At 41.7% G+C, this 24,059-nt stretch overlaps 1 gene segment (V, D, J or C); it reads left to right on the top strand.

Annotated features, from left to right (window-relative positions):
* The window catches only part of LOC306668780 (T cell receptor beta constant 1-like), a 102,246-nt gene that overhangs the window by 1,347 nt on the left and 76,840 nt on the right, over nt 1–24,059 (top strand).

The raw sequence follows: 24,059 nt of genomic DNA, 5'->3' as shown, positions 1-24,059 counted from the left end.
GGCTGAGAGGTCTAGAAAGTTCTGTCAGAAGGTAGAAGATCACAAGTGGAGTACAGAAGGTAGAACCTTGGAGAAATCATTTTCTAAGAGAAAACAAAAAATGACCTTGACCAACAAATCTACATGATCCCATAGAAAATGAGCAGAACACATTAGTGCCATTTATTACAAAAAGGAAATATGTACATAAACATGTGAAGCTATGTTACAAGATCCGTATTGCTTCTGTCTCACATATCATTGTTTTTGGAGGGGGAGATGTTTTAAAAGCCCATGATTTAGTTTTAAACAAATGACCATACACTGACAGGCAATGCCTGCATGTTTTAATTACAGGTTAAGACTGGTTAAGTTCTATACAGAAAAAGAGAGCAAAAAACAAATATATGAAAGTGTTACAGGGGATTTGAGGTCTTGAAAATGGAGAATGAAGAGCATGTCCGAGTGAGAACTAGGGAGTAGAATGAGTTGGCTCGGCCACCACTAAGTGGACTGTCCATAGGGGACACTTACTCTCATCCACCATTACTATTTCCTTCAAACAGATCTGTGGCATGTACCAGATCAGAGCAGAAAGATGATGCATCACCCTTTACCTCTGCCCTGTGGAACACGATTCTTGGCTGTATGGCCTTAGGTTCCTGGCAGCAGATATGTCCTGTGCAACGATGTAGAACCTGTTAGGGGCGATCAGACCCCAGTATCAGGATCCACCCTCAGTGTTCCCAGAGCTCTGACTCTTACCCAATAGTTCCTGTGGACACTAAGGATGCCCTGACTTCAGGAAATCTCTTCACAAGGATAGAAAGAACAAAAAAGTGCAAAACAAAGTGACACTGAAATCCTCTAAAAATAAGTACTGATGACAAACTGGCTATTGACAAGATGTTTGGTTTGGACTGTGGCTAATCTGTACTGTGCATGGCAGTGTCAGCAATGACAAAAATGAACCAGTATGAGCACGAAGGAATCAAAATTTATGATAGGAGTCAGACCAGACAGAACCTGGGGAGAAACTACATAACTAAAGTTCAAAAAAATTAATTAAAATTAAAATCTCTAACTAGCTCTAGTGATGGAGAAAAACTGAAGCTTGAGATAAATTAGCTTCACTCAAGTTATAGATTTGAAGGACGTGAAGGCTAGAATCCATGGAAGGTGGTTGGATATCTATCTCCACTGCCATGTGAGTTCTCCAGGAGGCTGGTGGGGCTGGGGGGTCCAGTTGATCAACCCAGTTGGTGATCACAAAGTGGAGCAGGGAAAGATCAGCACAGCACACACAGGATCTACAGGTATTCTGTTTCTCTCTCTCTCTCTCTCTCTCTCTCTCTCTCTCTCTCTCTCTCTCTCTCTCTCTCTTTCTCAGTGCTGGGAATCAATCCCAGGGCTTCATGTGTACTAGGCAAGGGCTATAACACCTAGTGCAGCACCTCTCACTTTCTTTTGCACAGATTCATATCAATGATAATTTTAGAAAAATGGCAGACATTTTATTTTCCCTTGACACTTTTATGCATTTCTTCTCCCTGTGATCAACTCTAAGCCAACCCAGAACCACACCAACCACAAAGAAAATTCTCAGAAATGTATTTCCTGCTTAGTTAGGTTGACATGGTAACAAAACCCCACAGAGTGCTTCTCAAAATGAACCGGAGGTTTTTGCTCTGATCCAGGGGCCTTCTAGTCTTTTCTATCCAGACAAAGCACAAAGCTGAGCCCCCAGCCATCCACAGCAAGGACTCCTTAGCTACACATTGCAGAAGCAGATACATTGTGCAGTGGCCACATTCCAAGAGGCTCAGGCAACCAGGAAGGGAAAAAGAAGTTACAGGATCATGCAGATGCCCTTTCACATACAGGAACACTGATGCAATGTTATAGTTGTGTTCTTATGACAAAAATCTTTTTCACTATGTCCACGATGTCACAAATATAGCTTGAAGTTTCAAAGCTTGATTCCACCTTTTTAAGCTCCCTGCTCCAGGGAACTATGACTAAATGTTAAATGAAGTATAACGAGTAGCCTCCTATCAAAATGAAAGTGTGGTGCTTGAGAAAAACCTTTAAATTGTTTTTTTCTACTTGTTCTCTTTTGATTTTTTAGTAGTTGCTAGACTTTTTCAAAACTAGTAAAATATGTAGCCCAGCATGTTCACACAGAAAGAGTTCCGTAAGTCCTAGAATCCATGTCCGCTCACCAGTACCTAGTGTGACCACAATTCCAGTAAAATGATGATCAATAAATCAATGTTAAAACTGTCCATACAGGAAGACATACAAGGTAAATCAGTAATATTTTAGATTCAATTCCATGGAAATGTGAGAGGAATTGTCATGAGATGGTCATGGGGGAGGAGGTCTTGGGGGTAAGAAGTGCCTTCAGCTTGGTTATGAAAAAGCAGCGAGTCTCCAGCCCAGGTGATGCCCTGGGCACTGTGGATCCTCAAGGCAGCGTAAGCCTGCAGTCCAGTGATTAACAGCTCTGAGGTGTCCAGGGACAATGACTTTGAAAATAGGAGAAAGAAGTTAAGAACTGAGTAAAATGAATTTACTACCCGAATGCATGTCCTTAGCCACATAAGAAACTCATTAATCACCCAGTGTTCAGGCCTCAGAGCACCTTCTATACATGTGATGGGAGGCATCCTGGATCACTGGCAAGGACCACCAGCAGGGGGCAGATGAGAGCACCCCAGGATCCTGTGTTCAGGCACCCATCCTCCAGGGCTGGGGAAAGGAGACACAAAGTCAGACCTCTCCAGAGAAGGTGGTGTGAGGCCAATGCTGAAGATGCTGCTGCTTCTGCTGCTTCTGGGGCCCAGTAAGAGTCTACTCCTCCCTGGGAGTGTGGGCTTGTGTGTGTGTGTGTGTGTGTGCTGGTGTGAGTGAAGTGGTAGCCAGGCATTGTGGAATGTTTGTGCTCATAAAAGTGAGAGGGTGTGTCCAGGCTGTCTGAAGTGCACAGGGTGAGGCAGCAGGTAGGGGAGGCAGGGGAGTATGGTCCCAGGGAGTCTGAGAGGATGCCTAGGAGAGGAAAGGATTTCCCTGGGGCTGGGAGAAAGGTGGTGGGAGAGCTGAGTGTTCTGGGTCCTGCCTGACTCTGGTCCTGCTGGCCTCCTCTGTCCCTGTGTTTCAGCAGGCTCTGGGCTTGGTGCTCATGTCTCTCAACATCCAAGCAGGGCCATCTGTAAGAGTGGGACCTCTGTGGAGATCGAGTGTCGCTCTGTGGGCATCCAGGCCATAACTGTGTTTTGGTACCGCCAGTTCCCGCAAGAGAGCTTTGTGCTCATGGCAACTTCTAATCAAGGCTCCGATGTCACCTGGGAACAAGATATTGCCCAGGACAAGTTTTCTGTCGGTCACCCAAACAGCACCTTTGCATCTCTGAGGGTGACCAGTGCACATTCTGAAGACAGTGGCTTCTACTTCTGTGGTGCCAGTGACACAGTGCTGTGTGTAAGCCAGAGACCTAGGCAAGAAGGCTTGAGCAGCCTGCCCCACCCACCCTCAGACCCAGGAGCCCTGTGGTAAGTGCCTGGGGCGAGAAAACCACAGCTTCTCTCAATGAGACCTCTGGGAGTACTCATGTGTGTGTGAGTACACAGAGAATTTGGGTGTGGACGATTGTGGGATGTGGGTGGAGGGGTGACTTTTTGCAGACCTAGAAAAATGGGAATAAAGTAGAGCCAATAAAGTTCCAACTGATGTGGAATGTTTCCCACATATTTGAAGACCTTGGTCACTGCCTGACTATGCTGTTTTGTCCATATGTTCTTGACAAATCTGCATCCCACAACTGCATCTGTAGTCATCTACACATGTGTATGATGCTTCCTTTGGTAGCTGGCTCTCAATGACTATTCAACACTGTCTTGTCATCATGCTGGACCCTCAAGATCAAGAGGAATCATGAGGCAACCAGACAGAGGAGTTACTCATAGAAGGAACCACTGCTGAGGTGTCTAGTGTATTGTTAATGATGGAGCAGAAGAGACAGAGCACACAGGAGGGAAACCCCCTCTGCAGGTACAGAGTGTAACTGAAACACACCTAGAGCGTTGGGGGCTGTGCCATGTTGGCGGCGCCGGGATGGCGCCTGATCACATCAGCAGTGAGGAGGTTGATTGACATAAGCACACTCAGGTGATTTTCTCGTCCACGCACACAATGTATGCACATGTGTTCTCGAGCACTAATTGCCTGCTCGGAGTGTCTGGCCTAATCTTTGCGTGGGAGGCGTGGCCCTGCTCTCCGCTTCCTGGAGGTGATATAAGCTTAGGTGGAGTGAGACAGAGACACAGCAGCCATTAGAAGCAGTCAGAGGGAAAAACACGCGGCAGTAGCTAGTAGGGACATACGCAACAGCAGCCATTAGCAGAAAAGCATGAGAGGAAAGACACACCGCGGCAGTAGCCAGAAGAAAGGAAAAACACGCGTGGCAGCAGCGAGTAGGGGCAACGGCAGAAGGCAGATCACGGAACAGAGAACTGAGACGCATCACTAGGGCACCTTAGGTAGACGTACCCTTAGTTCACAGGATGCAGGACTTTAAGGTGTAGCAAGCCTCTTCTTCTAAGCTCTAAGAAAAGCCTGTCCTTCTTTCAAAATCTCTCTTAAGCAAAGTCTCTTTCTCTCTGATAAGCAAAGTCTCTCTCTCTCTCCTCTCAAAGCAAGTAAACCTCATTTCCTCTATCCTCTATAAACAAGCAAGAAAGCAGTGCACTAAAGAGAAAGATAGAAGTGCCTCAGTTTCCACTCCACCACCCATAAGACCCATGCAAGTTGTTGCTGCAGGCGGTGACAAATATCCATGGATTTTGGAACTGCAAAGAGCCAGTGACACTAGAGAAGGTTTTGCTGAGCTGTTCTTGAGAATGAGTTCAATAGTGTAAGAAGGCAGAAGGAAACCTGTAATCAAGACTTCAGATTACATGGCTGACAGATCTAGAATGTTCTGTCAGAAGGTAGAAAAATGATAAGTAGATCATTGAAGGTAGAAATCATTTCCTAAGAGAAAACAAACAAAAAAAAAAAGACACTGACCAACAAATGTGTATGATCCAATAAAAAATGAGCAAAAATACATCAGTACCATTTATTAGAAGAAAATGTTTCCAGTAAATCTGTGAAGAGATGGGACAAGGAACACACATGACTACTGTCTTGTATATCATTGTTTGGTGAGGGGGAGATGTTTCAAAAGCCCATGGTTTAGTTTTAAATAAATAACCATGTGTTGAGAAGCAATGGCTGCATATTTTCATCACAGGTTAAAAATCAAGTTCTATGCATAAAATAGAAAAAAGCAAATATGTGAAAGTGTGACAAGGGATTTGATGCCTTGAAAATGGCGGGCGAAGATCATGACCTAGTGAGAAGCAGGGAGCAGAACCATGGCGACTCAGCCACCACGGAGTGGATGGTCCTTAGGGGATGCTCCGCCAACCTGCAGACTCAGGCCTTCAAGTACCGTTAGAGCAGAGAGCTGGAGCCCAGTGTGAAAATGAAGGCATGCAGAGAAGACCGTGCCCTTGACCAAAGCGGGACTTAACAGAATAGGATGTGGACTGCATCAGAATAAGAGCACAGAGAGATTCTGAAGAGTCGTTTCACCAGACAACAGTTCACAAATTGGGCAGTGCTAGATCACAGGTAGCTTGGGACTCATGAAGAGCCAGCAGGGAGCTTCCATAATTTGTTCTTAGAATCAAAAGAAAATCCATGATTGGTCAAAGTGGAAAGACCCTCATTAGAGTCTAACTGGCAATTTCTGGTCGGTTGGGCTGAAGATTTGTTTTCGTAGGTGACAACCTTTCACACTGACTTGGGTTTTGGTTTGCTAACCTCAGAACTCAGGAATTCAGAGCTGCTAACCACTAATGGCCTCCCAGTTAATTATTTTTACAAAGCCAGTTCAGCAATGGATCACATATCTACATGATGACAATGTCCATTTTGCTATTGCCAATTAAATACCCCACCTGGGTTCAGTCCCCTCACACTGTGTTCATTGTCATGGAAACCAAGAACCCATAATTGCAGCCTCCGACTCTGCCAGTGTTTTCAGCTTTAAGAAGAGAGCTAGTAAAATAGCTCTAAATATTCTGCTGCCTCCTTCACTACGGGCACAGGAAAGACATGAGCTTAAGGCTCTGGCCTGAAATACAGTGAGAAAGTGGTGACATGCCTGCCACACGTAGTTACTCCCCACTCTACGCTAAGCTTAAGGGTATTGCCATGTCTGTTAGCACAGATGAGTGCCCCACCCAGCCTGCCTCCTGTACCAGCCGACTGCTAGAGACCCAGCTGGCTGTCCACATGCATCAGTGTAGGGGGATGGGACAATAGCCTCAAATATAATCCAATCAAACTGGGTTCTGTCCTCCTTGGACGACAGCCATCAAAATAAAATCCTACAACATTTCTTCCAAATATTTGATGACATAAGTAAGCGATTCTTTTTACGTGTGGCCCTTTCTTTCCATTCTCTAATTCTATTTTCTGTCTCTGGGCTGTGTTATATTTAAATCCAAGTTCATCTATAAGATAGATGCTTATCTCCACCTTCCCAACACACACACACACACACACACACACACACACACACACACACACTCAAGGAAGGCACCCAGATTTCCAGTAATGGACATGTCATGGGGAGAATTTCAGAGTCTTAGAGGGAGACAGGGTTCCTTAGGTCCTCCATATCCTTGAAATCATACCTCTGTTCTGAGCATACACTTCTTTCTCAATACCTTATCTTACACATGATATGTGTGGGAAAACTGGCATTGCAATTTAATAGCTGAAAAAGAATAATTTCTGGGACAGACTGACAGAAGTCTTAACACAATTGCAATAGTGCATAAAGCTCAGGTGTCTAGAGGGGATAGATTGATTAATTACTTGATGATTTCAAACCACTGCTGCCATTTTTTCCACCGGAATATGAAAAGCAATCAGACTGCTTTTGATTGCCTATAGTCAATTTCAAATACCATGAATATGTGTCTTTTATCTGAAACCTACTCTCAAATACCATTTTAAAAACCATCAAATTCACTTTTTGCCTAAGATAAATGGACTGTGGTTAATTTACTGTGGGTGACTCTTGATCAAACATTCCCTAATACTGTATATTTAGTGGTTATCCTCTTTTTAAGGAAAAAAAAAATAGGGAAAAACATTCAGTATTATTCACAAACACTTTACATCAAGATGACCTAGAGTTAATTACGTGAGACTGTGGATAATGGAAGGAAGGGAATTTAAGGAAGATGGAGGAGCCAGTGCAAACTGTTCCAGGCAGGAAGGAAAGTAGAGATTTGAACGGATGGAAAGGAGTTACCAATGTTGTGGGAGTAGAGTAAGGAAAGGTGAGGATGATGTGGGAAGACTTCAGACCACTCCCGGCCTTACGAGTCAAGGTAATTGGCAAGGAATTTAACATTAAGTGTAAGGAGTCACTCGGGCATTACCCTGGACCTCTGTTGTAATCAGATCTCTGGGCGTGTTCAGCCTGAAGAAGCATACTGTATAGAGAAGGCAGAATTTTGCCTCTACTCTCTTAAGGTTTTTCTACCCGGCCTGAGAATTGAACTGGCATAAGACAGATCAACAGGAGAAAAGCAAACAAACGAACTGAATAGAAATTTTATACGACATGGGATCCTTCAAAGGAAACAAGACCCAGGTATGCAATTGGAGTTGGACAGTTATGTACGGAATCAGACCAACACATCATAGAACTATGATAGGAGGTAGCCTAGGGCCAGGCAGTTAATCCCACGAAGAAATGGCAAGGAAACTGGGAAGAGTCTAACAAGGGTTGTTTGGGCAGATTTCCCTGCACTTTGACTTCCTGTCCTTGAGGATAAGAAAGGTACTTTCCTTCTGGGACAGAGAGGGCATTTTCCATATGGGGGTTTTACTTTCTGCCTTCAAGAAGAAAAAGATGCAGGCCAGAGTGCCCATCTTGAACCTGCTCTTTCTATTTAAGTGATTTTAGCTCAAATAATCTATGGCAAAGTGGCATATTTTGGAATGACATATTCTGACCCCCAGCAGTGTGGAGAGAGTTGATGACAGAGAAAAGAGTTAACCTTTGCAACAGCCCAAGCAAAGGAGAGGTGGCTCAGATGGTGACAGTCATGATGGAAATATGGGGAAACGAGGGGTTTGAAAGGTCTTTAGGACCTAAGACCTGGTAAGTGCTGAGATATGAGCAGCAACAGATGGGGACGGGCTCGAAGATGACTCCTGCAGCAGACGGATTGGGAGGACCAAGCAAAGGGGATCATGGTCACTCTCAATTGGGGGAAACTCTGAGGCGGAAATTCACCTGGAAAAGTGCAGAAAGCCATTGGACATCCTGAACTCAGAAAACGGATGTGCAGGAGAAGAAAACATTCATTCAAGACATTTGGCACAATGTGGGTCTTTCTGAAGAAAAAACCCTTGGCACCTAAAGCCCAGACACAGGCGCTCACCTGGAGAGAGGAGAGAGTCGGTAACTGCCAAGGACACTTCAGATGAGGTGCCTGGGACCTGTTGGAAGTGTGAGGGTGCCTAAGATCCCTTGTTGATGGAGCATGCAAAGCAAAGAGCAGAAAATTTAGGGCAGAGACTCAAGTAGCCCAGTCACCTTAAATGGTGGCTACAGAAGGTTGAGAAGAGAAAGTGTTCCTATAAACCTCAGCCAGTGTTAAACAAATCACTGTGCGACCGGGTAACTCATCACTAGGACCAGTTCTGTGGAGTATAGGCACGTCCCGGTACACAGGCTGCTGGCTTCCTTACGCTTTTGAGATGTTGCTACATCCAGGTGTGGAGCTGGTACCAACTCATCTCAGGTGGGGCAGAGGCCTCAGGAGCAAGCATCAGATGAGTTTGAGTTTGTCCCTTTCGCCACTAGGTGGCAATGTAGGTTTTTCTGTGTTAAAAAAAAAAAAAGACCTTTGTAGCTTAACGCCCAGACACAGGCGCTCACCACCTGGAAAGAGTTGTTAAATGCCAAGAACACTTCAGGTGAGATGCTTAGGACCAGTTGGAAGAATGATTTGTGGATACCCAGAGAGGCCAGTTGGTCCCGTAAGAAGCAGGATTTAATCTTACATTTTGTAATCCCATCACCTAGAATTGTTCCATTCATAAATGAGTGAAACCATCGTTTCTACTGTACATTTGCAGCCAGTAGGATAGGGAAAAAAAGTGTGCTTGAGAATTAAAAGGAAGTAATTATTATTAGAAGTAATTATTATTAGTAATTATTATTAGTAATTATTATCTTATCAGTTTGTTTCCAAAGACCCAGAGACTACAAAGAAACAGTGCATTATTATTAGTTAAATTTAGAAAGTTTACTGAATTCAAAATAAATTTAAAAGGTCAGTTTTCTTTCTACATCCTAACAAGGAACTGCTAAAAGACATATTATTTAAACATATGAGAGAGACCATTTACAAGTAGTAACTTCAAGAATAAAACGCCAGGAAAAAAAAATCTATCAAAAGGTAAGCAAGACCTTAGTGCAGACAATTATTTAAATTTTAAAGGAATGCATTTTATGGAATATTACTTAGCCATAATAAAGAATGACTTTATGACCTTTGCTGGTAAATGGATGGATCTGGAGACTATCATGCCAATTGAAATAAGCCAATCCCAGAAAACCAAAGGCTGATGTTCTCTCTAATATGTGGATGGTAATGCACAATAAGGGATGAAGGACAGAAGTTCAGTGATTTGAGTGGAGTAGACAAGGGGGGATGAAGGGAAGGGAAGAGGATGGGAAAAGGAAAAAGTAGAAGAATTTGTCATAATTCTCCTATATTCGTATATGAATACACCACCACATCATGTACAACCACGAGAATGGGATCCTAATAAGAATAAGTTATACTCCATGTATTAAGATGTCAAAATATACTCTACTACCATGTATATCTAAACACAAAGAAAATTTTAAAAAAATAAAATAAAATAAATGCACTCAGTGGCCATTGTTGTTATAGTTGTTCATAATTTGAATTGGTTATTTATAAGTCTCGAATTTGACCTTAATCTCTTCATCAAGTTACTTTGAATTCTAAAATTATTTTCAGATTCATAACCAGTTAAAATTATTTCAGACCTAAATATTACATTGCATCTTTGGATTCTGAAAGACTATTCTGAAAAGAATTCCTTATATCTTAAAGACCTTGTATGCGTTGGACTTGGTAACATCTAGTCTTTCTCCAGCTGATATTTTGTTTCTGGGGACATTTCATTTATCCTTAAACATGAAAATTCACTCTCTCCACTTTTCTCTACCTGGAAATAGTACCTTTCAAGCAACTCCTATTCATTGTTAGTGGATTCCAAAATGACTGATACTTTTTACACCTTTATCAATTCCTTATAACTCAAATATTTTTGTCCACTATTCAAAAAGTATTATTTTCTTCTTTTAGGACTCAGTCTATTTTAAGACATCTTCCCTGATGATGGCTATCATTCCTGAGTTTTATTGGTGTTTTTTCCTTGGGGTTTCCTTTGGGCTTAAGCAATTTTTCTACTAGATCTTTGTGAATTAAATTAATAATTATTAATTTAATAAATTAATGAATTATTCCTTCAGTCTAAAAAAAGGAATGCATTTTAAAACCTTGAAATAGGGGATATATTCAATGTGATCATGAGCAAATGAACCCAACAGAGAAGTGTTTCAATTTCTGCAATATCATTTATGTATTCAAAACAACACAAATCAAAACCATAAGACACTTTTCATAAAATCTGACAAAAATAATCTAAAATATAAGTGAGCAAGAGCCAAGAATAGTAAAATTATACTGATAAAGTACAAATCGAAGTGATTTGCTCTATCAATTATCAAATTAGTTTATAATTTAAGATAATAAAATTGCATAAGTAAATAGACAAGCGGAAAATAATAGTAAGATGAAAAATAGTCCCATGCATATTTAGGAATTTGACGTATGACAGTTGTCATTGCAGACATACGAGGGAATGATTAATATACAACAAGTTATCCTGTGACAAATGGTTATTTGCACAAGAGAAATGTACTAAAGGCTTCCTCACAGCATGAGATAAGATAAGTTACAAATGGATTAAATGCTCAAGTGCAAAATTTAAACTGTTAAGAGTTTTGGTAAATAATACAGGAGTATCTTCATGAACTTGGGTTATGGGTGAAATCCTTATAAAGAATAAGAAAAAATGCACCCAAAGGGAAAGAATAATACATTCAGCTAAATTCAGAAATTGAACAAAAATCATCATGAAGGGAGTGAAAATAAGCCACAAATTGAAAAGCAATACATGGAGCTGACAAAGATTTGGTACCAGAACATATAAAGAACAGTTACAAATAAATAATAGCTAATCGGCCAAAATGAATAGCCAATCAGGCAAAAGACAGTTTACAGAAAATACTGGCAATGCTCCTTAGCGACCAGAAGAGTGAAAACTGAAACTATATTGTACAGTAAGATACAACTTTAACCCAAATGACAAGCAAAAATAAAAGACTAAATCGTCTTTGTGGCCCTATATAGAGAGCATTTGAAAACACTGAGGAACTGTTGGTGGGATTTTTTACTTGACTTAATCAGTTGGGAAGCTTTTTGTCAGGTCATGTAAAGTTGACATGTTAAATAAGACACAGTCTTTATATTCCCAGGGATAGAGAAAATCTAGGATCTCGGCATGCAGAGACATGTACAATGACACAATACCATTGCAGTAGCACAAAAAAAATAGGGCGGTGGGGAAGTGGGCATTTCAAGAATGGATAAGGAATTCCAGAAAGTTGATATCATGGAATACTAAATAGTGGTGAAAACGAATTGTCTAGAATTGTATGTCAACATGAGTTAGAATGACAAACTAATGTCACGTGAAACTACGAACAGAATGATTCCCCTGAGATTTAAAAGAATACATAATTTGCACATAAATGCTAAGAACTATAATGAAAACCAAGTAAGTTACAGCTACCAGGACACGGCTGGAAAATTCTCCGCCGAAATCTGTCTCTTAAGCTGCCTGGTTCCAGCAAGGGTATTGGTTTTATTATCTCTCAATGTGTATTGCATATTTGTCATAGGCAGTTAACTCCTTAAAGTAGCTGCTTCAAGATAAATGTGGCAGAAACTGCTTGCTGTAAGAGAGTAGTGACTCTACCCAGGATGGAAGAGAACAGGGCAGAGGGAAATTGACAAGTTTAAAAAGCAAACAAATAAATGGTATGAAACATTTTATTGAAAGAATAGAATAGTAGTCAGTCACAGAAGAAGAAAATACCAACTGCCTGAAACTCACACTGACGAGGGACAACCAAGCCCGCCCTCCCACATCCTATGAAATGTCTCATCCCAAGTGCTGAGTGACTTGAAGCTGTGGAAATGGTCACATTACAAAGAGGTTGCTGAAGGGAGGTGAAGTAGCCTTGCAGAAAAGGTCACCTGCCACTTCTGTCTCTCTGATCCAACCATGTGGCTTAGACTTCTCTGCTGTGTGGCTTTGTTTTTCTGGGGAGCAGGTAAGTCCCTGTTCCCAACTGGTTGGATTCCACTTTCAGAACTTTCTCTTGTGGCTGAAATATCAGGCTCCCTTCTGAGCTTTTTTCTCCAGCTTCTGCTCTTTCCTCCACAGGGACCATGGACACTGAGGTCATCCAAAGGCCGAGACATCTGGTCAAAGGAAAGGAACAGAAAGCAAAGATGGATTGCGTCCCTAAAAAAGGGCACAGTTATGTTTATTGGTATCATAAGAAGCTGGGAGAAGAGCTCAAGTTTTTGGTTTACTTTCAGAATGAAGAAATCATGGAGAAAACAGAAATGATCAATGAGCGATTTTCAGCCAAATGCCCCAAAAACTTGCCCTGTAGCATAGACATCCAGTCCACGGAGCTCACCGACTCTGCACTGTACTTGTGTGCCAGCAGCCAGTCCACAGTGCTGAACGGTGGCTTTTCTTAGAACACAAACCCCTTAGGGACCTGCTCAAGAAACAAGTGGTGCATTAGGCTGTTGAGAACCAACAGAAACTAGGCTGTAAAAAGCATGAGGCAGAAGGAACTCATCGTAAGTGTGACTCGAGATGAGCCAAAGTGGCGCTTCACAGAGCTGTGGGAACAGAAACCCAGGAAAGGGCCAGGGAAGCATGAAGGACCCGGGTTCTCCAGTGTGGGTTATGTGACTGCTCCCCACAGCTGCCCTGCCAGAGGAACCTCCCAGAAACTCTCGGCAACTCATGTCCTCTGAAAAACTAAATGTGCAATTTTAAAAAACAACTTTATAGAGGTGTAAGTACATGCAATATTTCAATAAATTCTGATAAATTTTTGCACCCATGTAAACACTGACAATCAAGATGCAGAGCCTCTTCACCTGCCCCCAAATACCCAAAGTCTCTTTGTTAATGCCTTTGTTAGTCTCTTTCAGCTTTGTTTTACAGTTTTTATTACATAGGTCTTCTACCCCAAACTTTGTTAATTTTTTTCTGAACTTATTCTAATAAAATAGCTATGAATGTATTTCAACACTCATAAGGAATTTATTAAAATATTTTCCACCAAGAGTTCACATCAGCATACTTCATGTTAATTTTTACATTTCTACTTCAGTAACTATTCCTCAGCATATTATGTAAAACTATCTTTTCCAGAAATTGCTAACTAACAGCAACCATATGTGAGCCCATGTGAACCTGGACTGCAAACAGAATTTGAGATATAATGCCATGTACTGGTACCCATAGGATTCAGGGCAAGGTCTGAGACTGGTTTATTTATATTTTTTAATAGTTGAAAAACATGTATAATCAGAAAAATGAGATTACACTCCATTTATGTATTATCTATCAAAATGTATAAATGCATTCTACTGTCATGTGTGACGGGCCCCGCCCATCGGCCATTAAGTCTGAGAGCTAAGATGGCGCTGAGCGGAAGTTCCTCGGAGCACTTAGGTGGTAAACAACTTTCAGGAGGTCTGACAGCGAGAGCATGAGATGCACGGGAACACCGCATGCCACGGGGCAACTGCCAATGGACTGGCTGAGTCCATGTGATGTGCACGTGGACAGGCTGCTGATTGGCTGATGGGCTCTATAAGGGAATGGTTTCTGGGGTAGGGGGAGGAAGAAGATCTACGGGAACTCTGTAAGAACCTGGGGTAATAAAACTGCTTGAGGAAGATCGTGTAAGAGTCGTCATTGCGAGCGCCAAGTGGTGGCCCGCACGGGGAAGCTCTAATCAGAACCTCGGCAGTCCAGGGCAGCCGGCTGGTAAGTACTCCTTTGACTCCAAAAAGGGAGGAGGAGGCTCCGTTTACGGAGGATAACTTTCCCCAATCTCCTTGGAGAAGAACGGGGGGCTCCATTAAGGAGGATACCTTTTCAGTATATATAAGCTAGAGAAATCGGGCTGGTCCTGATTTGTCAAGATGGGGAATAGTCCATCCCACCCATTGCATAAAGCATTAAAAGCTTTATTAAAAAGTAGAGGTCTAAAGCTCAGGGATAAGACAATACAAGATTTTCTTGAACAGATAGATAGGGTGGCACCATGGTTTGCAGTATCGGGGAATCTCTCCTTAGCAAGTTGGGATAAACTGGGAAAGGACGCAGAACGCATCGAAGAACAAGGTACTGTCTCAGGAGGGATTTGACCGCTCTGTCGGCTGATTCGTGCCTGTTTGGAAGAAAGGCGCTTTAGAAAAATTGTGCAGGAGGGTCAGGAAGCTTTAGACAGTGTAAAAGAGGAACGTTCAACTTCCTCTAAAGCGGCCAGTGAAGAGGATTCATAGTCAGAGGGAGAAAATGATTCTGAAGAGGAACTAGAGGCCATCTGCAAGCAAATGAAAGACCTAGAGTTAAACAAAGAGGAAGTTTCACCTCCTCCGTATAACCCTTCCGCGCCCAGCGCAGGAGAAGTTGCCTCCTTTAGTTGTCAAATGTGGAGGGAAGCGGGGACTTTCTTAGCAAGTCAGGCTTTTCCAGTTTTCCAACCGCAAGGAGGGGGGAATCGATACCATGAACCTTTGATGGATTTTAAAACGGTTAAACATCTTGCGGAATCAGTCCGCACATATGGGTCATCAGCTGCTTTCACTGTAGCGATAATAGAAAGTTTACATCGTTTTGCCATGACCCCAGGAGATTGGCAAAATTTAGTTAGGGCCACTTTAAATCCTGGTCAATACTTGGATTGGAAAGCTTACTATATAGAATATGCCACTGAACAAGCTGCACGTAATCGAGCAGCAGGGAATCCAGCCTGGGATATTGACATGTTAATGGGCCAGGGAAGATTTGCCAACCAACAGCTTGGATATCCTCAACAGGTGTATGAACAAATTAACAGACTCGCTACCCAGGCCTGGAAGGCCCTCCCTAACAAAGGAGAGATATCTGGTAATCTTACTAAAATTACTCAGGGATTGACTGAACCCTTTTCAGACTTCGTGGCCCGTCTAGTGGAGGCTGCGGGTAGAATTTTTGGGGATCCTGACGCGGCCATGCCGCTTATTAAGCAACTGGTCTATGAACAATGCACTAAAGAATGCAGACAGGCCATTACCCCTTACAAGCACGCCCTGGGCCATACTAGTATAGTGTGGAATATTTCTGAAGTGTTTGAAAGTCATGCTTTTTTCAATCGCTCAGGACAAAATGTTACATTTGGTCCCACTCCAGTGTGTCTTGTTTCACCTTTTTTGTTTCTTGTGTCTAATAGTACGTTACAAAATGATACCCTGTCTTGTTCCAATACTACTTGTTTCTATTCTCTGTGCTGGAATGCTACCAGTTTCCATATTGCTGTTGTACTTAGAATTCCTGAACATCTTCCTCTCCCTGTGGATGGACCGACTCCCCTGACTCTTTTCCGCCCTAAACGAGATTTTGGGATTACAGCAGCCATTGTCGCCGCGATTGCTGCTGCTGCCACTGCGGCGGCGACTGCCGCAGTCGCCTTGGCCACCTCTATCAGTACTGCTGAGACATTAAATCCATTGTCTACTAAGACGGCTGAAGCATTGACTACACAGAGTAGTACCAATGCACACCTGCGTGGCGGTATCATGATATTAAACCAAAGAGTGGATTTGTTACAAGATCAAATTGATGTGCTGTGGCGGCTGGCACAGCTTGGCTGTGAGTGGCATTCCACAGCTTTGTGTTTGACTGGAATCCCCTATAACAATATGTCTACTGCTGCTAATCTTTCCCGTGAGCTTTCTCTATGTCTTACAGGAAACTGGTCATCAAAATTTGACGATTTGACAGAAAAGTTGCAATTGGAGATCATCAAAATCAATACTACCCGAGTTGACCCTGTGGTAGCCCGCACCTTGATGTCCTGGATCCAACAAGCAGCTCGTCATCTGAAAGAGTGGGCTGGACTGGGAGCCCTTGGTCTTTGTCTGGTCTTGCTGTGTATCTTGTGTCTCTGCTGTCTTAGAAAAATATTCCGTCAGCGAGCTACAGATCAAGTGCTCATAGCTCAGGCATTTGCAGCCATAGAGTTGGGACAATCCCCTCAAATATGGCTTGCGGCGATGGGAAAATCCTAATGACAGGATGCCAGCTAGGACTGCACTCGGGACCCCGGGAGGGTGCATCCCGAGGAGGGCATGCTCAACTGCATACGGGTTGCCACTGGCTCTTGTCCCGTCCCTGGCAAAAGGTGGTGGGCAATGAAGGCCCTTTTCAAGCTTACGGGGGTTGAGTCCTCTGTCCTCTCCTGTCTGAATAAAACAAAAAGGGGGAACTGTGACGGGCCCCGCCCATCGGCCATTAAGTCTGAGAGCTAAGATGGCGCTGAGCGGAAGTTCCTCGGAGCACTTAGGTGGTAAACAACTTTCAGGAGGTCTGACAGTGGGAGCATGAGATGCACGGGAACACCGCATGCCACGGGGCAACTGCCAATGGACTGGCTGAGTCCATGTGATGTGCACGTGGACAGGCTGCTGATTGGCTGATGGGCTCTATAAGGGAATGGTTTCTGGGGTAGGGGGCGGAAGAAGATCTACGGGAACTCTGTAAGAACTTGGGGTAATAAAACTGCTTGAGGAAGATCGTGTAAGAGTCGTCATTGCGAGCGACAGTCATGTACAACAAACTAGAACAAATAAAAAGTTAATTAAAAAGGTATTCAAAGAGGAGACATAATTGAAGGCTCTGGTGTCTCTTGAAAGGAGAGGGGCTGTTATCTTATATGGTGAGATTGGCCCACACCAACCAACAGATCTATATCTGATCTGGTAGTGCCCCACAGTACTGTGCCCCCTTGGGCCTCTGAGCACAAACCTGTGCTTCTACCCCTAACGTATTTTTTAAATTTTGTTCTCACAAGTATTATTCCCTGCACCCTTGAATTCTTTTGTTATTATTAATTTTATTGGTGCATTATAATTATAAAACATAATAAATATATAATGGTGGTATCAATTGGGACATATTCATATATGCATGCAAAATAATTTGGTCACTTTCTTTCCCCAGTACTTCCCCTTACCCTCTTGTCCTTCCCCCTGACTTCCTTCCTCTACTCTCTTGGTCTCCCTTCTATAGGAGATCTCCCACCCCTTTTTCTCTTTTTTTTCCCTTCAGCTTCCATACAGGAGGGGAAAAAAATATGACCCTTGATTTTTTTTTTTTTAGTCTGGTTTATTTTGCTTAACATATGCTCTCAAGTTATACCCATTTTTCTGCAAATGACATAACTTCATTCTTCTTTATGGCTGAATAAATCTCCATTGTGTATATATACACCATTATTTTCATCCATTCATCTGTTGTTGGACACCTGGGCTGGTTCTACAACTTAGCTATTGTGAATTGTGCTACTGTAAACATGAATATCCACATACCTCTACATGCTACTAATCTAGCGCTCATGAGATCAGTCCTGGAGAATATACTTCGCACCTTGTGCCTTAAGTTTTTCAACTTTTCCTTTGGATTTATCTATGCTTTCTCTTAATATTTTACTATGTTCTGCTACTTTCCCAACATCAAAGATACAAAATTGAATAGAAAACCAATCCTTTCTCCAAGGGATTAGCAATCTACTAAAAAAAAGTAAATAGTTATAATGGAATGGAATAGAATATGTGGGGGCGCCTGCCTGTCCTTGCAGTGCTTGACAGAGTTCCACTGAAGGATGATTACAAAGGCTCATCCTAAAAGGATTGCATGCCAGATGTATGCCTCCCTAGCTTGGATGTTATTCTGTGGAGTTTTCCTAATAATATATTACTCACTTCAGTCTGGGGATCTTGCTAGAGGTGATGGGAATAATTCTACAAATTTCCAGAAAAACATCATGGAGACAAAACACATGTTGAAACCCTGTGATGATTAACCTCACAACAACAGAATGTTTTTATTATGTTAAAAACCAAACATTGCATTTACTGGCACAGCCAGAACCTGTTGGGGCACAGAAACTTATAGATAACAATGTTTCCCCAAGTTCTAAGCACAAAGCACCTCCCACAGTAGCTACTAGATATGGACTAGCTTATTTTATCAATGGCAAGCCCTGGTGATTAAGTAAGGATAATCTGTAAGGTTACTGTTTTCACATAATCTTTCGGTAAAAACAGTTTCTGCCTATGCTTTGGAAACTTCTTTGATTTTATTAGTCACAAGCCTGTCATCAAAGCCTGAAGAAAAATGTATATAAACCCAGCCTTCCCCAGAATAAAGTGGGAATGATTGCACCAGAACTAGAGTTTGTGTCTTCCATTCTCCATCCATCGCCGACGCTGTCTCCCTGCGCCCCCTTACCAGTGTGGAACCCATGGATCCCTGCTGGGGCTGGACCCTGGCAAGAATAGAATGTAATATAATATGAAATAGCACTGTAATCAGAAATTCTTTGGGAACCCAGTGGAGGACACGCTCAGTTCTGTCTCAATGGATCAGAGGAAGCTGAGAGGAGGGAGGCCACATATGAGCTTCACCAGATGTATCTGGTTGTGAGCAGGACATGCTGGGCAGAGAACAATTTCTGCAAAAGCATATTAAAGAAAGCAACACTTGGAAGAACAATCAGGAAAGAGGAGGAAAGTGATCAATGATATGAGTTAAATGGAACAAATTTGAGAAGATAGAATGGAGTTTTTGAACAAGTTGAGTTTCTGGTTTCATTGCTACAAGTGTGGAAGTGTCTTGTGGGCTATTGCTTTAAAAGAGAAGAAGCTTGAGAGAAATATTGGATTGTCATCAGCAGACAGGGAATCCATGCAATTTTTGAATTGTCTTCATATAACATTGGTCCTTTACAAAAGCCACAAGTTCAGATAATACTGGATCCTGTGGACATTGGCAATTCCCATCTGAGACAAAAAGGTTTCAGTGGTCTTTGGGACAATCAGATGAAAATTGGGAGCAGGATGTTGTTTATACAAATGTGAAATTGAGATGGGATGGAGCTAGAGGAGAAGTTTGGAGTCCACAGAATTCAGCATATATGGAATTCCAATATGGTGCCCCAAAATTCCACCTAGAACATAGACTTAGATAGCAGAGAGAAAGTGGTTGAAACTACAGACTGTAGTATTCTGGTTCTTTGGGAGATTAAAGAAGGCTGAGAGTGGGGAGAAGTCAAGGTTGGAGAGGTAAAGACAGTAAGGAGAAGAGGGAGACTTCAGGTTGGTCTACTACTTAATACTTGTAAGTAAATGAAAAACAAGGTAAAGGCAACTCCAGAAGAAATCACAGACACATCTTGTGCAGTGGGTAGGTGTGGGTGAAATGCTTCTTAGTTCACACTAATGAATGCACTTGTTCAGCTGCAGTTGCTTTACGAGGTCTTTAGAAAGACGTGAGACCTGGATATGATTCCAAAAAATCCACCAAGGCCGGCAATGCACAGCTTCCATAAGTGAAGGTGTGTGAGTCTGCCCTCTGCCCTCCAATGGCTGGTGGCAGAGGAAGAACACAGGAGTAGGGGGCGGGGCGTGCATTGAAAGGTGTGGGGAAGGGAGTGAGCCGACCACTAAGTCCTGCCAACTAGGCGAGCTTCATGGGATGGGGTTGCGCAGCTCTTATATTCAAGACTGAAACACCTACACCCCAGCAGCAGACATAGAACATCAAGGTAAACAAAGATACAAATGAGCTCGACCTGGGAATACAGTGAGTAAAATAAGAAAATGAACTCAAAGTTTCCTATGGGAAAAACAAGTATGAAGCCATGTGGATCGCTATTAAAAATGATTTAAATCGATGAAAAGATCCCCTTTCTTCAAAGGTGAATACAGCCAATGTTTTTAAAATGCCGGCTTTAGAAATTGATTTATACGTTAAATATAATCCAATCAAAATTCCCATAGGTTTTGGGTACAACTCGATAAACTGAATTTAAGATTTACATGAAGCTGCCAGGGATGGAGAATGGCTAAGGCACTCTTGAAGTGAAAGAAGCAGGTGGGCAGAACCTATTTACCCAAAGTCAAGAATTAGTATAAGATCACAATAATGCAGGGACAGTGACCCACAAACAGACCTGTGGGGAAGACGTGTGAGTGTGCACGTGCAGAGGTGGAACTGCAGAGGTGGAACCACAGAGTCTTCAGCAAATGATCGTGGGGAAATCGAGAGTCTGGGTAAAGAAAAATGCAACTGGACACTTGTCACAATATATCACAAATCAGTGTCAGCATAAAGAATAAATAAATTAATGTAATAAAGTTACAAAGCTTCTAAAATATACTATAGGAAAATATCTTCAAGTTCTCGAATCAGGCAAGGATTTCTTAAAGCTCTTGACCATCAAGGAACAGATTGATTAAAATGACTATATCAGAATTAACACACAATTTATTAAAGTTGATCATAAAATAGTGAAAAGACCTGTTATCTAGCAAGACATGAATATATATAGCAATACCAAATCACTATCCCTATCTATATTTATATATCCAAAAAAGGCAACAGAATTTATAAAAAGTACGTACAAATTAGTTTCTATGCCAATCAACCAGAAAAAGATAATTCAATAGAAAAATGGGTGAAAAAAATGAATAAACACTTCACAAAAGAGAAAATCTATTTTGCCATTAAATGTGAAAATATTGCTAAACTTCATAATTAGAGGAAATTCAAATTAAGAATCTAGTGAAATACATATCCACATGAGTAGGTAACATGGAAAAGTACGAAAAGTTTTGTCAAGGCAAGGCATCAACAAGAACCTCTTCAATCTCTATGGGACGGGATTGGTAGATCATTTCTGAAAAACAATTTGCTATTTTTTTAGTGAAGTTCAAGATGTGTGCACCCAGTGCCCATCCATTCCACACTTGAGAAATTCTCTCCTAGAGAAAATTCTTATACATGAAAACCAGGACAAAAAATTCAGTGTAATATTCCCAGTAACAGAAAAACACTATAAAGTATCCAAGTGGACCCTAACAGAAGAATGGATAAACCATGGTCTATTACTACAAGAATTTTACAGCAGTGAAAATGAATGAACTGAAATGAAACAAGTGTATATGATGGATTTCACAAATGTGAATGAAAATCTCATTTCAGAAATGTGCAGGATTGTCCCATCTTGTAAAGTTCAGAAGCATAAAAAAAAGTTTGTTTAGTTACACACCTATGTACATGGATGATTACATGAATGGTATGAATATCTACATTGTGTACAACCATAGAAATGAAATAATGTACCCCGCTTGTGTACAATGAATGAAAATGCAGTCTGTAAATAAAAAATCATCAAAAAAAAGAAATTGACTATTAAAAAATAAATAAAATGTCAAAGAGACTCAAAGAAAGATTAAACTGGAACGCTTCAAAAGAGCTGGAAAACGGCATGGATCTGAAGAACAAAGAAATATGAGACTTCAAAGACTCCGGTGACGTTTCTTTTCCTCAAGCAAGCTGTTTGTCACAGGGCTCATTCTGCTGGGGTGACATCAACTTCTTGTCTGTACATTCAATATCCTTTTTAATGTGGAGAAATTGAATAGTTCAACTATTCAGAGTAGGGAGAAATCCATGGAAATACTTGTGAACTTTTAACATTACTTACCTGGAATGGGGATAGGATGGAGGAAGAAGAAAATAAGAAAAAAATCACACACAAAAAGAAATGCACTATTTTCAAGAGACAGTGACAGAAGAAACATCAGGGGAGAGAAAATAAAATCATCTAAAATAAATGTTGTAAATGAACTAGCTAAAATGTATCAGAAACAGCTAGAAGGAAAAGTATTTCCAAAGCGGTGCCTAGTCTCAGAATCAAAACTACAATAACCGCGGGAATCTGTTATATTAAAAGATAAATAGATACTAAAAAATAATAGCCAGAAATGATGCCGACCTTGAGTTAGAAACTGAGTAAATTAGCTTTAAATGACATTCATAGACCACTGTGTAACTTTGAATAAAAACTGAGTTAGCGGAGAAGATAAAAATGCATGGACAGGGAAGGATGATCATTTAATGGAATAAAAGTCCATAAAATAACATTTAAATTTTTTAACCAAAAATGTATCCAAATATCACACACACAGAGGGAAAAATAAATATTTTGAAAAATTTTCACTAAGGCATTCACAGCGTAATCATTATTCAGCAGTAGTATGGTGTTTTTATTTTCTTATTTTACTTATTTTAAAACTTTCTGGAATATGTATGTCTTTGTTTATATTAGTGAAAATTGATACTCCTACATGAATAAAATATAAACCAGTTGTATTTGCTGCATCAGGATGAAAGTGTTCCTTCCAGTATCATGGAGGGGTTTTGCCAGTAACACCTCGATTATGAGCCACAAAGGGATCACGTGACAAGAGAGTTTTTGATGGGGAATAACAAAGCCTTATTCTTTTGCTACTTCAACGTGACCATGGGCACACGTGTCCTCTGCTGTCTGGTGCTTTGTCTCCTGGGATCCGGTGAGTCCTGAGCACAGAAGACAACTCCTTGTCCTGGGCTTGAATATCCCTGGGTCCAAACCTTTTTCCTTGCCAGGGTCCCTCCTCTGCTAATCATAACTTCTGCCTTCTTCTCTTGCAGGCTCTTTTGCTGACAGAATCATCCAGACTCCAGGACATCTGGTCAAAAAGAAAGGACAGAAAGCAAAGATGAACTGTATCCCCCCAACAAGACATACTGCTGTTTACTGGTATCAGCAGAACCAGAACAAAGAGTTTCAGTTCTTGATTTACTTTCAGAACCAACAAGCTGTTGATCAAATAGAGATGGTCAAGCAGCGATTCTCAGTTGAATACCCTCCAAACTCACCCTGCAGCCTGGAAATCCGGTCCTCTGAACCAGGGGACTCAGCACTCTACTTCTGTGCCAGCAGTCCGTCCACAGCGCTGAAGTGATGCTTCCTCTTGGTGCACAAACCCATCACCGCCCCAACTCAGGAAGCAGGTGACGCATTATGTTGGAGGGAAGTAACAGAAGTCAACTGGAGCTCCTGTAAAGCCACAGCAGGATTTAGCACCAGGCCAAAGAGTTGTAAGAAGCCAAGGATGATGGGCTGAGCATGCAGAAGAACACCACCTGGGTGAGGGTCTGGGACGCTGCCTGTCAGCTCTTCTTTTTCTTCTTTTCTTTGCTTCATGCTTTTCTCTCCCTGCACACTGTCTTTCACCTTTTGCCCAGTCCTCACAGTGAGAATAAGATGGTCAACAAAGATCATAAATCCAGTTGCACCGTTCCACCACCCTGATAAAGCCAGTCCCCCTTTTACTAAGCCTGTTCTTAAACATCTCAAGAGAGAGAAAGGATTAGTAGGACCCAGCCATGGCCTTCTCATGGAGCAACCGACTCAGTCATGGATGTGTGTATTTAAAATCATGCAAATGTTATTTTATTATGGATGCTATTTTTCCTCTTAGATTTTTTTTCACTCAACTCTCAGTGAAACAGTGCATTTTAGTCTGTCCCTAAATAATGCACAGTACCTCATTCTCACTCCTGCGAGAAAAGATACCTGATCGTCCTCCAATTTACTGCCAGCATTGTAAATACCCGAATATATTCCTTCATGACCCTGTAGAGTCACT

This window comes from Sciurus vulgaris (assembly GCF_902686455.1).
Source record: "Sciurus vulgaris genome assembly, chromosome: 8".
NCBI classification, from domain to species: domain Eukaryota; kingdom Metazoa; phylum Chordata; class Mammalia; order Rodentia; family Sciuridae; genus Sciurus; species Sciurus vulgaris.
This window is presented reverse-complemented; position numbering and strand designations above follow the sequence as displayed.